The sequence below is a fragment of the Macrotis lagotis genome, chromosome 4 (genome assembly GCF_037893015.1).
Source record: "Macrotis lagotis isolate mMagLag1 chromosome 4, bilby.v1.9.chrom.fasta, whole genome shotgun sequence".
NCBI lineage: Eukaryota > Metazoa > Chordata > Mammalia > Peramelemorphia > Peramelidae > Macrotis > Macrotis lagotis.
This window is the reverse complement of record NC_133661.1, coordinates 168,446,094-168,460,466: the sequence shown is the minus strand read 5'-3', so window position 1 is coordinate 168,460,466 and position 14,373 is coordinate 168,446,094. Positions and strand designations below refer to the sequence as shown.

Sequence of the window (14,373 nt, the reverse complement as noted above, 5' to 3'; positions counted from 1 at the left end):
TGTATACTTTGGAAACAATGTAAAGACTTACAGATTACCTTCTGCGGGGGGGGGAGCAACAATAGGGGAAAAATTATAAAACTCAAAATAAATAAAATCTTTCTAAATGTTTTTTTTTAATTAAAAGAAAACACATTCCAGGCCTAGAGAATAATATATAAGAAATGCACAGAAGTGGAAAATACAAGTTTTGGGAACAAAGAGTCCTTACTTGACTAGGATATAGAGTATCAAGACGTGAGTTTCAAACCAGAGAATGGTAACCTAAAATGTCAAGCAAAGGAGAAAGAACTTTGTTAGGTAATAGGAAGCCAAAGAAAACTTTTTTTTAGCAAAAGAATATCATAACTCAATCCGTGAATGACAAAGATAAATATGGTTATGACAAAGAATGAATTGAAGAAGATGCAAGAATAATAAGAATATTTATTTAGAGGCAGAAGAAGAATATTTAGATCCTAGTTCCAAATTTACTGTAGTACACTAAAATAATCTCTATTTCTGAGCCTTACTTTCCTTCTCTATCAAATGGGGATATACCTTACTAGGTTATTTTCAAATAAATACTCTGTAAAAAATAAAAGGTAAAATAAAGGGTAAAAAAAAATACAAATGTGTCTTTGCTTGGTTCTTGTCCTTTGCTATTGATGAAGACTAAAATGGTATCACTATGTTGAGACAAATTACAGTGTGTCCTGTTGAGGCTGTTCAGACTACGAGCTTGGAATGCTCTATCACTGTCCAGGATGAATAGTCCATGTGAACACCTGGGGTGGGTACTCTAAATTAATATATGTCACATTTTCTTTGAGCTACTTATTCTGCCTTCCTCATAGAGTATAGCACCCTCACTGATAAGGGCACACCATGCTGAGCGGTCCTGTGCTAGTGTTGTCCATGCTGTATAATCAAGCCTAAAGTTCTTCAATGAGACTTTAAAGGAGTCACATTCCTTTTACCTACATATAATCCTCTTCCTTTCAATCAATTATACATAAGCTAAGTCACTACTAGGCAGAAAACCAGTTCTGTGAGGGTAGGATTTTCTCCCATGTGTAGCCATCTGTGAAAACAGGCAGCTTCCCAGTCCCAGTTACAATTCCTGGATGTCACTAAGACAGCAGGTTAAAGGGGAACTGTACTTACCCTCTAGGCTATGGCTTACTTGACAGTAGAAAATGGTGGAGAAAAAAGGCCTTGATCCTTTCATCCTTAGATTTTTTTTTTAAAAATGTATTTTTTAAAGATTTTACAGTTTTTACAAGACAATTTGTAACATTATTGGTTTTTTAGTTTTGAGTTCCAAATTTTCTCACTCATATCCTTCCTAAGATGCTAAGTAATTTGATATTTATAAATTTGTTGTGAAAAAAAGACCAAAAAATAAAGCAAAAATAGAATGTTTCAATCTTTACTCAGACTTCAATTTTTTTCTCTGGATATGGATAGCATTTTTCCATCGTTATTGTTTTAGATCATTGTATTTTTGTTAATAGCTAAATCAATCATAGTTGATCATTATACAATTTGCATCAGTTCATGTACGTTCTTCCAGGTATTTCTGAAATCCGTGTACTCATCATTTCTTATTGCATAATATTATTCCATTACATTCATATACCACAACTTGTTCAGCCATTCCCCAATTGATGGGCATCCCTTCAATTTTCAATTCTTTGCCTCCACAAAAAATTTAGCTCATTTTCTAATTCAGTTCAGAAGTTGCTTCCTTCTCATTGGCATCTTACTAATCATCTTGACAGATTTTACATTTTAGTAGCAAGAATTACAAGAACAAGACATCTAGACATATGGTTGATTGGTTTTGTCTTTCCTTCTCGAAGATGACCAAATGACATCACTAGGTTAGAATCAAGTTATAATGTGCCTGCCTGTGACTGATCAGACCAGAACCTCTACCACATTCTGGGCACAAATAGGTTTTGTAACATTTGAGATAACTTCTCTAAATTTGTGCTTCTTGTATTTCTTTTTAGCTACTACAATTGCTTTGCTCATAGAATACACCTTCTCTGATGTGGGCAATGACTCCCATGTCATACAATCAGTTCCAAAGTTCTTAAGAAAGACCTTGATAGTGTTTATGCATTGCTTTTTCTTGTGAACATTTCCTCTGTGTGAGTTCTCCATATGTATGTAAGAATATATTTGGAATTTGAACAACATGGCTAACCCATCAGAGTCACAATATCTGCACAGGCAATTTAAAGTGAAAAAGGTCCTCAGTATCTTCTCCTGCCAAGTGATCTTCAGAAATTTCCTAAGACAATTCAAATGGAAGTGATTCCATTTCCTAGCCTGGTACTAGTAGACTGTCCAGGTTTCACAGACATACAGCAATAAGGTCAGCAAAATAGCTCTGTAGACCTTCAGTATGGGATTCTGTCTAATACCTCTTCCTTCCCACATTTTCTTCAGAATTGCCCAAATATTGAAGTAACTCTGGCACCAAGTATATCAATCTCATCATCAATGTGTACCTCCCTAGCAAATACACTGCCAAAGTATGTGAACTTGTCCACATTATTCAGAACTTCTCTCTTTGTTGTAACTTATGGTTCCACATATGGATGGTATGGTGGGGGCTGATGGGGCATCTGTGTTTTTTTGGTGTTGTTAGTCCAAAATTAGCACAAGCAACATCTCAGCTTTAGAGGCTGTATCAAGTGTACAATAATCTGCAAATGGAAGATCATGTGCCAACACTTCCTCCTCTTTAGTCTTGGCTTATGGAAAACTTATAGAATGCAATATGGTGTTAGAGTATGAAAATGTTAACAAAAGGAAAACAACACCCCCACTGCTTCAGGGGTAACATAGCTGAGGACATTCACCCTATCTCACAGTTTCTAATATTTGATGTCCTCTTGGATTCTTCCTTTTCCTGTCCCAAATCTAGCCTTTTTTTACTATTAGAAATCACCTAATAAGTCTTCCCCCCACAGTCTCTCATCTCTCCAAAGCATTTCTGACACCACCACCTTATGTATCGCATTCATGCATCACTCTGATTACATTACTCCTGAGTTTAAAACCTTCAGTGACTTATTAACATTTACTGAGAAAAGTTAAAATTCCTTGGCCTGGTATTCAAGGCCCTACCCAATCTAGTATCACACTACCTCTCCTGTCTTATATTACTGCCTTTCACATATTTATTATGCTCCAGATAAACAGGACTTTCACAGTTCTTAGCTTTTTTGTTATAAATTGAATTTATTACATACTTAAAATGGAAAGCAAGCTATACATAATAGATTTGAAGTTTCATGTACTATTCTTTATATTTTGTTCAATAGATATGAAAATGCTTGTTTTATTTAGCATTTAAGTACAGATTTTTTTTTAAAGAATATAGAGGTGAATAAGAGCCAGAAGTAAACTCAGTATACTCTATTGAAACCATCAATAACTCCTTAAGTCCCAATTATATTCTGTGATGGAGAGTCAAGACTCTGCCCCTGCCCTCATGTAATACAGATGACTTACATTCTATTTGAAAGCAGAAACCCGTTTAAGTTCAGAGCCTGTGACTGTCACCCTCAGGCCTCTGGTAAGAACCTACAATTCACTGTGCTGAATCTTTATGAGAATTGGGGGAAGAGAGAATGGGATCCTCCATTCATTCCAAATTTCTCTATTTTTATTCAGCATGACATTGTGGATAAAAGAGCTGTTCTCAGGATGAGGATGACTTGAGTTCAGGTGCTGTCTCTAACATATGCAGTCTACGGGACCCAGCTAAATTTCTCAGCATCCCAGACAAATCTCTTAAGAATTCAAGTTACCTTAGTAGAGGGAGTTCCCTTAGACAAGTATCCCCATTGATGATGAAGTCAAAGGAAAGAATCAAAACCAGTATTTACTTAAGTTATTACTTTTGCTTGAAATTTCTTTATCTGCTTCCCAAGTGGATCTGAATATTTTTTCTTTCATAAATAACTTATTCTAATTCTTCTCCTATGAGACACAAATATTTTATTTGGTAGCCTCTTTATTTGTGATTGCTATACTCCCTTAATAGACAGGAATTTATTTGACCATTTCTTTTGTGATTTTGTATCACTCTTGGTGCTTACCACAATGTTCTACACAAAATAGGAACTCAATTCAAAAAACTTTTTGAATCTAAGCTAATGCAAACATATTTTTGAATTCTTTTAAAAGACTGTAAACAGTAAAATAAAAACTTACCAAATCTAATAACCTTCTATGTGCAAGGTGTTTATTAAAAGTTTTAATAATAATCTTTAAGGAAAAAATAATCTTGGGGTGGCTAGGTGGCGTAGTGGATAAAGCACCGGCCCTGGAGTCAGGAGTACCTGGGTTCAAATCCGGTCTCAGACACTTAATAATTGCCTAGCTGTGTGGCCTTGGGTAAGCCACTTAACCCCATTTGCCTTGCAAAAACCTAAAAAATAAAATAAAATAATCCTTAAGTTTAATTGAATGATGCAATATTCTGACATATATATATGTATATATACATATATATATATATATATGTCATAACTTCTTGACACAAAGGGGAAACTCATAGAATGGACACTATTTCTAATGATAATTAATGCTATGATAGACTCAAAGCATAAATGATAATTCATGAACTAGACTTAAAGTGGTATCTTGAGGATTTTTTGCCATGAAGAACAGATTCATACTATCTCAATCCATCATGGCCTAGGAATAATATGTCATGGGATTGCCAATAAACCTTACATAATTTAGAAGCACTAGGATAATAAAAAGTCTCTTGAGTTATGTCATAACAATTAAATCAAACCATTTTATGTCATGATATAAATTTTTCTTTTGAATATCCCAAGGTATGTGACAAATTTGTCAAATCTTAAATGATCCAAAGAAATTTTACATAGCTAAAAATATCTTATATAAATTCTCCCCATAAATATTAGTCATTCATTTCTGAGTTTTGGTTGTGATTTATTGATTTATTGAAACCAGGCCCCCCATTTTTGTCCAGAATGGAAAAGTAATAGCCACTCTCTGATATGGCCCAATTTCATGTTTCCAAAGCTGATCAATATAGAAAGCTTTGACCAGCACCAATTTCTACTTGAGCTTGTTCATCCTTCCTAGGCAACATGGCAAGTCACATCTTCTTTCCTTTCCCACTTCTCATTCTTGGAGAATCAGCATACTAGTGGTAGATAAGTGTAGATATCCAATCAACTTTAACTTTAATACAGTTCAAAATTCCTGAGCTCAATCAATCCACCAGCTTTAGTCTACCTAGTGGTAGGGATTATAAGCATTCCTCATCCTAGCTATCATTTCTGGTCTATAGAATAGAGGTAGGAGACATCTGATGTCTCATGGATATCCCTTCATGGCCCCACTGAAACACATTGCTACCTTAAACTCTTAGACCACTTGCCTTCCTCACTTGCTTCTACCTATGTGCACTGTTTTTTCCCTTGCTAATGAGTTTATATGATTCAGAAACTGCTGAGTCAGAAAATAATACTAAAAACAGAAGGGGGATAAAAAAGGCAGGAAGAAGAAAGGAAAGAAAAAAGAAAGAAAAATAGGAAGTCCAAAAAATGTTTAACCAACATCTCACAATTTACTTTCTTGTTCATGTTTCAGTTTCTTTTATGCAAATATCAAAGAAAGAGGAAAAGGATCTATAAGAACAAAAAATATTTAAAGAGATTTTTTTCTTTTATTTTTTTCCAATTACATGCTATGAAAGTTTTTCAACATTCATCTATTTGCATATTTCAAGTTACATATATTTCTACCACCCTTTCTTCCCATAATCCTCCTCTCATGGGAAACGAATCTGGTACATTTGTGTTTAACATGAACAACTCTTTTTCTAAAGAAAGCAAACTGGAAACTAAGGATATACTCACCAACAAAGAATGACTAAACAAATAAGCTATATTAGTGTAATAAAATTTTAATCTACCATAAGAAATAGGTTTAAGAGACACATGAAAAAACTCATGTGAACCAATACATAGTGAAGTGAATAAACCCAGGAAAACAATTTATACAATACTCCTTTTTTTGTAAGGCAAACGGGATTAAGTGGCTTGCCCAAGGCCACACAGCTAGGTAATTATTAAGTGTCTGAGACTGGATTTGAACCCAGGTCTTCCTGACTCCAGGGCCAGTGCTTTATCCACTGCGCCACCTAGCCGCCCCTACAATACTCTTAAGACAGAGGAAAAGTCCATAATCATATGCTCAGTAGAGCTATACCTGGTAGTGATGGCTTGCATCAAATGTATTAGTGTCTGGAAGAGGGCACACATGTAATGGATCAGCATCCAGAGACAACACATCAGGGGACTCTACAGCCATTAGAGCAGTATGTCATATAAGACAGAATGTCAACACCAGTACCTGCAGAGGCAAATAAAGAGCTGGTCAAATAGTCAAATCATTCTAACATCATCAGGGGACATAAGTGGCCCAGAAATATCTAAGGTGGGTGTTTTCTCTACACATTATCCAATATAACTTCATTTTATCAGTTTGTATCTTATTTTGAATATTATGATCAACTCAACATTATTTGGGGCTACTGAAAAAGGAATTTTTATCTGTAAAAAATAAGCTAAGTGATGGGTAAAGGAAGTATTAATATCAATATTATATACTAAAAATACAAGTGTAATTCCCTCTTTTGAAGATTTTTCCTAAGCAAAGTAAAGTTTTATATTAAGCATAATTTTATACTATATTTTGTTGAGTTAATATTTAATAATTACTACCTCATAAGGTAATGATCAATTGTAATAATATTTATAAATTTCTAAGCATACTGTCTGGTACAAAATAGACATTAATCAATGTTTGTTCCTTTCCTATTCCCTTCTTTTTTCATTTTTCCTTACTTCTTCCAAAATTTCTGTCTCTTCCCCTTGCCCCAAGTACAATTTAACACTAGTTTCTACTACTGTTATATGTGGAGCCATGCTCCACATATTTATTAGGATTCAAGTTAAGAAGATTGCTCATCCTGAGATAAATACTATATCAGTGTCACTAAATATATATCATCTTTAGGTTAATTATTAGAATCAATTGATCGAAGTTTTCTCTGTAGAACAAAAAGTAATTAAGTCTTAGGCTACCAAGAGTCTTAAATATATGCCACCACAAAACTGCCCAGTGTGGAAAAGATTGCCCACCAGTTAGGATCATGTGGCTTGATTGGTTAGCGCTCAGAAAAGGCAGTCCATGGACAGGTGCTGCTTGGGCAGTTAGTGAGCAGGTACCTCATTGATAAGTACTGATGATGTCTTAAGTGATACAATACAACTTCAAATCTCAATACTCATTACTGACAAAATTCTTTTTTTCAGGGACTACAGTGGATACTGATCCTGGTATTGTCACAAGTTAAATTGGTTTAGAACAGAAAAAAAAAAACAATTCTAAAGACTTTTGTGTGAGTGTACATGCATATATGTGTGCAGGTGTGTGTGTGTGTGTGTGTGTGTGTGTGTGTGTGAAGAGTCTATCTTTTGTCTAAGAAGGCCAACAACAACATCTATGATTCTAGCATCCCCTATCAATCAGAGATACAGCTAATTATAATTCCTCTCTTTAAATCATGTCCTGGAAGAAATCTCACTGGTATATATGTGAATTATGCACCTTTTAGAAGAGAAGAGGTAGGGTTTAACACATAATTATTCATTTAAGAGAATAGACATTTGAGAATGGGCAGGAGAACCAGATCAGCTCCTCAACCCATGAAATTAAACTCAAGTACCCAAAACATATATATGTGGACCCTTTTTGATTTCCTAATGAGTGCCTCAGTCACATGTGTTTCCTGAGTATGTAGTCTACTTGCATACATGTTCACTATGCATAGTCATTTTATCCCCTGATAACTTAATGTTTTTGTGGACAGTATGCCACAGGTTCCCCCCATGCCACATGGGGGAAATGCTTTCTTGTTACTTTTCTTGTTACTTTTATTTTACTTTTAAATGTCTTTGATGTAAACTATTTGTATTCTCTGACTGAGCTCACTAAAGTTAAGTACATTGGTTGGTGCTCAAAATAAATATTAATAATCATAATCATATAATAGCAATATAAATATATAGCACTGTTTAAAAAGTGATTTATAAATATTATTTCATTTGATCCTCGCAACAATTCTGAAAAGTAAATACTATTACTAACCCCCTTTTCACAGTGGAGAAAATAGGCTGAGGTAAGTTAGGAGACTTGTCCTACTTTTAAGTGTTTGAGGTCAGATCTGAACTCAGGTCATCCTGACCTGAACTCAGATCAAAAGAGAAGAGATGTAGAAAAATAAGGAAGGAAATAATTATGATATTTTCAGAATGAAGACAGGAACTAAGATGATTGCAAGAGACATCATTCCAAAAAAAAATTAATTAGAGGTAGGGATAAAAGAGGGAGGAGTGAAACCATAAATAAAGGCAGACTATTAGGCTGATTTTTTTTTCCTTTTAAAGATTTTATTTATTTTTGAGTATTACAATTTTTCCCCTAATCTTGTTTACCTCCCCCCACCCCCCACAGAAGGCAATTTGCCAGTCTTTACATTGTTTCTATGGTATACATTGATCCAGATTGAATGTGATAAGAGAGAAACCATATCCTTAAGGAAATAGAAAGATTACATAATAAGATATCAGTATTTTTCTGAATTAAAGGTAATAATCCTTGATCCTTATTCAAACTCCAAAATTCTTTCTCTGGATACGGATGGTATTCTCCATTGCAGAGAGCCCCAAATTGTCCCTGACTGCTGCACTGATGAAATGATTCATTGCCCCCATGATTCTGTCAGGGTGGTCAATGTTTTTCTGGCTCTGCTCATCTCACTCAGCATCAGTTCATACAAATCCTTCCAGGCTTCCCTGAAATCCCATCCCTCCTGGTTTCTAATGGAACAATAGTGTTCCATGATATACATATACCACAGTTTGCTAAGCCATTCCCCAATGAAGGACATACTTGATTTCCAGTTCTTTGCCACCACAAACAAGGCTGCTATGAATATTTTTGTACAAGTGATATTTTTATCCTTTTTCATCATCTCCCATCCTGGCAAATCATTGAACAATAGTTCTCTCTTAGAATCAAAGAAATTTCAGATTTGGAGGGACCCTCAGAAGTATCCCATTTGTGAGCAAGAAACTCTTCTAATAGCATTTCCCAAGAATTAGAAGACCTTATATTAGAAGACCTATAGGGATAGGGACACTCCTTTTTTTTCTTTTCAAAATTTTCCCCAAGCTACATGCAAAAGCAAGTTTCAATATTTACTTCCAAAATCTTGAGTTTCTAATTCTTTCCCTTCCTCTCAACCTCCTTCCCCCATTGAGAAAGTAAGTTACTTGGTATGGATTAAAAATGTGTAGCCATGAAAAACATTACTACAACAGTCATGTTGTAAAAGTAAGCATAACCCAACCATACCTACAAAGAAAGAGAAACCTCAAAAAAAAAGTGAGAAAAGAAAAGTATGCCCTAGTCTGTATTCAGACACAATCAGCTTTGTCTTTGGGATGGATAGTATTCTTTATCATAAGTACATCAGAGAAATTGTTTCAACAATATTTTTCCCCAGAGTTGCAATAGCTAGCAGTGTTTCCCTCAATCCTATTTCCTCCACCCCCATTTATTCTATTCTCTCTCTCTTCTTCCGCCCTGTCCCTCCTCAAAATTGTATTGCATCTAACTACAATTTTCCCTTTCTTCCATGGCCTACACCTCCCTCCCCTCCCTCTGTCCCCTTTCTGCCATCCCTTTCCTCTCCTATTTTCCTCTAGGGTAAGATAGAATTCTATACACAATTGAGTGTGTATGTTATTCCCTCTCTGAGCCACTTGTGAAATAACTTACCTCATTCTACCTCTCCTTTCCCTTTCTCCCAGTACATTTCTTTCTTGCCTAATAACTTCATCTTTTTAATATATTATACTTTGAAATTCAACTCCCTCCTGTGCCTTGTCTATATATGCTCCTTCTAACTGCCCTAATAAATAAGGTTCTTATGAGTATTATCAGTATCATCTTCCCATGCAGGAAAGAAATCAGTTCAACATTATCAAGTCCCTCATAATTTGTCCTTCCCACTCACCCTTTCTATGCTTCACTTGAGTCCTGTACTTGAAGATCAAACTTTCTATAGATCTCTGGTCATTTCATCAGAAAGTTTGAAAGTCCCCTATTTTATTGAATATCTACCTTTTCCCCTGAAAGAAGATGTTCAGTTTTGCCGGGTGGTTGATTCTCAGTTGTAATCCAAGCTCTTTTACCTTCCAGAAATATCATATTCCAAGCCCTTAAATGTAGAAGCTTACTGTTTCCTGTGTTATCCTTACTTTAACTCCATGATATTTGAATTGTTGCTTTCTGACTGCCTGTAATATTTTCTCCTTGACTTGGGAGTGCTGAAATTTTCCTACTTCCCTCTCATTTCTCTTCCCAATTTTTCCTCTATGTCACTTACTTGATTTTCAAAATCTTTTTTTGAGCTCTTCCATAGACTGAGACCAATTCATATTTTTCATGGAGGCTTTGGATTCAGAAACTTTAACTTTACCTTCCTCTGAGTGTGTATTTTGATCTTCCATAGAACTACAGAAATTATATATGGTTGGATTTTTTCTTCTGTTGTTTGCACATTTCCCCCATCTATGACTTAACTTGAACTCTTTTTTAATGTGGAGTAATGCTTCCAGGGTAGATGATACATTGTCCCAAGCTTTTGTGGGTTTTTGCAGCTGTTTCCACTATTACTCCCCAGGGATCCACAAGTTCTCAATTCCTCCAGGGTCTTAGGAGAAACTGGCTGCTCTCCTGGTCTGAATTCTGTGCTAGGGATGACCACAAACCCTAGATTAGTGATTAGTGTCCCTGTTCTGCTGCAGGCAGTGAGTTCTCTTGTGCTCCTCCTCCTCCTCTTCCTCCTCCTGAGATTGGGGTCCCAAATGGCGACCCAGATCTGAGTATTCATGAAGCAATAGAATCCTGCCTCAAGGTTAGAAATTTCCCCAGACCCCCTTAAGGTCTGTGGGTTGAATGCTCTGAAAGTAGCTGCTGGGTGATTCCCCAGACCTGCTCCTGGTTCCCTGAGGCTGGGGTTGCACTGGATTGGGTTCTGCTCTCACTCTGGTGTGGCAGAGCTTTCCTGCTGACCTTTCAAGTTGTCCTTGGTGATCTCTGGGCTGAGAGGTCTGGAAACCACCATGGCTTCCACCACCAGGCACCCCAGGGTACTAGATGACTGGAGCCAGTTCTCTTCTGTGAGTCCAGTCTGTGTGGTGGGCCCTTTCTAACTTAAGTTAGATCCTTCCCACTGATCTTCCAAGTTGTCTTGAGTTGGAAAATTGTTTCATTCAGTCTTTGTGTAGGTTCTGTCACTCTAGAATTTGTTATTTGGAGTGGTTTGAGGGAAAACTCAGGCAAGTCCACCATCTTGGCTACTGGGACACTTTTTTCAATTTTGAACAACTCTAAGATTATCTTCCATTTCACCCATGGTTTTCCTACATGTTGTCTTCCCCAATAGCATTTTTAATTACTTGTGGACAGAGACCATGTTTTTGCCTTTCTTTGTATTCTCAGAGCTGAACACATTGAGTTTGAAAAATGCTTGTGAACTAATTTTTCATTTTGTGCAAATCTTTTTTCATAACATTTTTCTTATGCACCATCTTTCTGCTTTTAAGTTCCATATAACACTATTAATCTGATTCTTAATAAATAAAAAGGAATTGATTTGCCAGCCATGGTTAATAGATTTTGAAATGTCTACCACTACCCAACTAGGCCACAACTTCCAAATCAATCTCCTTCTGTCTAGCCCCTCCTCCCTGGAATTCTTACTCTACATAGGTGCCAAACTGATACTTCTAAATCATAGGTCATCCCAAACTATCCCCCCCTTTTATTATTTTAAGGCAATGGGGTTAAGTGACTTGCCCAACAAGTATTAGGTGTCTGAGAAAAGATTTGAACTCATATCCTCCTGACTCCAGGGCTGGTACTCTATCTACTTTGCCACTTCACTGCCCCATCCCATTTCTTAAGATGATTTAATAGTTCTCCAATGCTGCTGGGATAAAATAATTACTCCTTTGTGTGGCATCTAAAGTTATTCACAATCTAATTCCAAATTAATATTTTGAGACTGTTTACCTAGAGTAATTATATATCTAAGATTTCAGTCAAACTGACTTAATTGTTCACAACATTCTACCTCTAGCCTCTATGTCTTTCCATGAGCTATCTCCCTATCCTAAAATGCTCTCCTTTCTCACTTGCACTTCTTGGAATCTTTAGTTGAATGAATGAATGAATAAAGCATTTATTAAACATCATGTGCAAAGTTAGGAAAGCTAGGTGCAAATGGATAGAGCCCTGGACTTGGAGTCAGAAAGATCTGAGTTCAAATTTGACCACTTATTAGCTGTGACAAGAAACAACCCCAATTTGCCTCAGTTCTTTAGCTGTAAAATGGAGATAAGCTGGAAAAGGGAATGGCTCTGGTATCTTTTTCAAGGAAACCCTATAATCCAATTTTTAAAAGTTCATGGGGTCACACAGAGTTAGATACAACTGAATGACAGAACCTCAACAACAATAACAAATGTGCAATGCATCTTGTTTAAAAAAAGGAAAACACAGAGATAAGGAAGACACTGCACTCAGTGAACTGCCTTCTAATGGAGCTACAAGCCACATAGTAGGTTTCAGTTACAAGTCAGATGGAAAAGTCTCCCGGTCCTTAGAACACAGCAAAAAAGCAGGTGGTAATGCATTTTCTTTAACCATATAAAATCATCTCTTTTTCTGATATTATGACAGTGTCAAGGACTTTGGTGGAAAGAATTTTCTTTTCTAGGTCCTTAGTGGCTGAGACTACAATATCTGCAGAAGCAGGTGCAGGAAACATTTCCACAAAGGTTGTTTCCCAGGATGATGGCTGAGGACATTGACCTAGAAAGCATGGCTGTAGCCAAGGCTCTTGGGTTCAGGTTCAGTTTTAACATTCAATTTGTATACTAATGTAAGAAGCCTAGAATCTCCTAATATTTTTCTCCAAACTCATCCCAAAATTATTTTGCCTATATTGAGTATTTACTTAATTGGTTCATGCTAGGTGGCACAGTCTATAAAGCCCTGAATCTAGAGTCAGGAAATCCTGAGTTCAAATTCATCCCCAGTCATTTGCTAGTTGCATGAGCCCAGGAAAATTTACTTAATTTTGTCAGCCTTAGTTTCCTAATCAGTAAAATGAGAATAATAGTAGTACCTCCCTCCAGGGTTGTTGTGAGAATTAAAAATGAGATAATATTAGAAAAGTCCTTACCCAATGACTAAAAGATAGGAAGTACTATATAAATGTCAGCTATTATTATATTATTTTAGGCATTTTGAGGGTAGTATCTGTTTTGTTTTTGTCCTTTATCTCCATAACAATGCCTGATTTTTTTTTAAATCCAGATCTGTTTATTTTATTGATGCAAGGAATTACTAGCAATGAAATTCATTCTACCAAAGCAGACTAGTAATTTTTGTGCAACCTAGAATCTTACATAGCTGTCTAAGACACAACTTAAGTGACTTGTCTCAGGTCATAAGAGTGAGAAGCAGGCCTTAAACCTAAGTTTTCATCTTAATCCTGAGACCAGAGCTCTATCCACTATACTATTCTATCATCTGGCAAGCTGGAAATGCCCTGTTCAATTCCTATTCAATTGAATTCTGTTGTCTCACCCCTTGGTAAAACATGGTTGGATTATCTAGCACAACTATCACTCAGCTGGACCTTAAAAAACATACTAGATCAATCCTCTCAGAATGGGAGGGCCTGGGTATCTTGCTTACTATCTCTAGACCAGTATCACCACATTCTCATCCCCAGCATTCCTCCAGATGGTTCTTACCATTATTCAATGTATAACTCTCTGAGTATTTTATTCCTCAGTTTTACAATGAGAGTTTTGAACAAAGACATCTTCCAGATCTTTACAGCTTTTAGCTCATTGCATAGCAAAGAGCAAGTATTTAATAAATTTTTATTGAGCTACTCTAGTATTTTGTGTTCTAAATCAGTAATGTTAAGCTCAAATAGAAATGAGGACCTACTAATGCATAAATAAATATCATGGTGAATATTAACTTAGTTTTAAAATGTGATGTTACTTTTCATATATTTTATTAAATGTTTCCAAATTACATTTCAATCTGGTTCAAGAAGCACTCAGGAGTTGTGGTCAGCTGTGAGTTTGATACCTCTCTTCTAAACAATGAAATGATGATCATAATATCTAGTCCATCTACAATATTCCAATTATTTAACTCTTTATGGTTGCA

The 14,373-nt window shown here is 35.9% G+C and overlaps 1 long non-coding RNA gene across 1 annotated transcript in view; it reads right to left on the bottom strand.

Annotated features, from left to right (window-relative positions):
• Window positions 1-14,373, bottom strand: part of LOC141521760 (uncharacterized) — a 183,976-nt gene that overhangs the window by 44,548 nt on the left and 125,055 nt on the right. The window contains exon 3 of the long non-coding RNA XR_012478050.1: window positions 6,253-6,396. This is a non-coding gene — a long non-coding RNA (uncharacterized LOC141521760). The remainder of the gene's footprint in view (window positions 1-6,252; window positions 6,397-14,373) is intronic.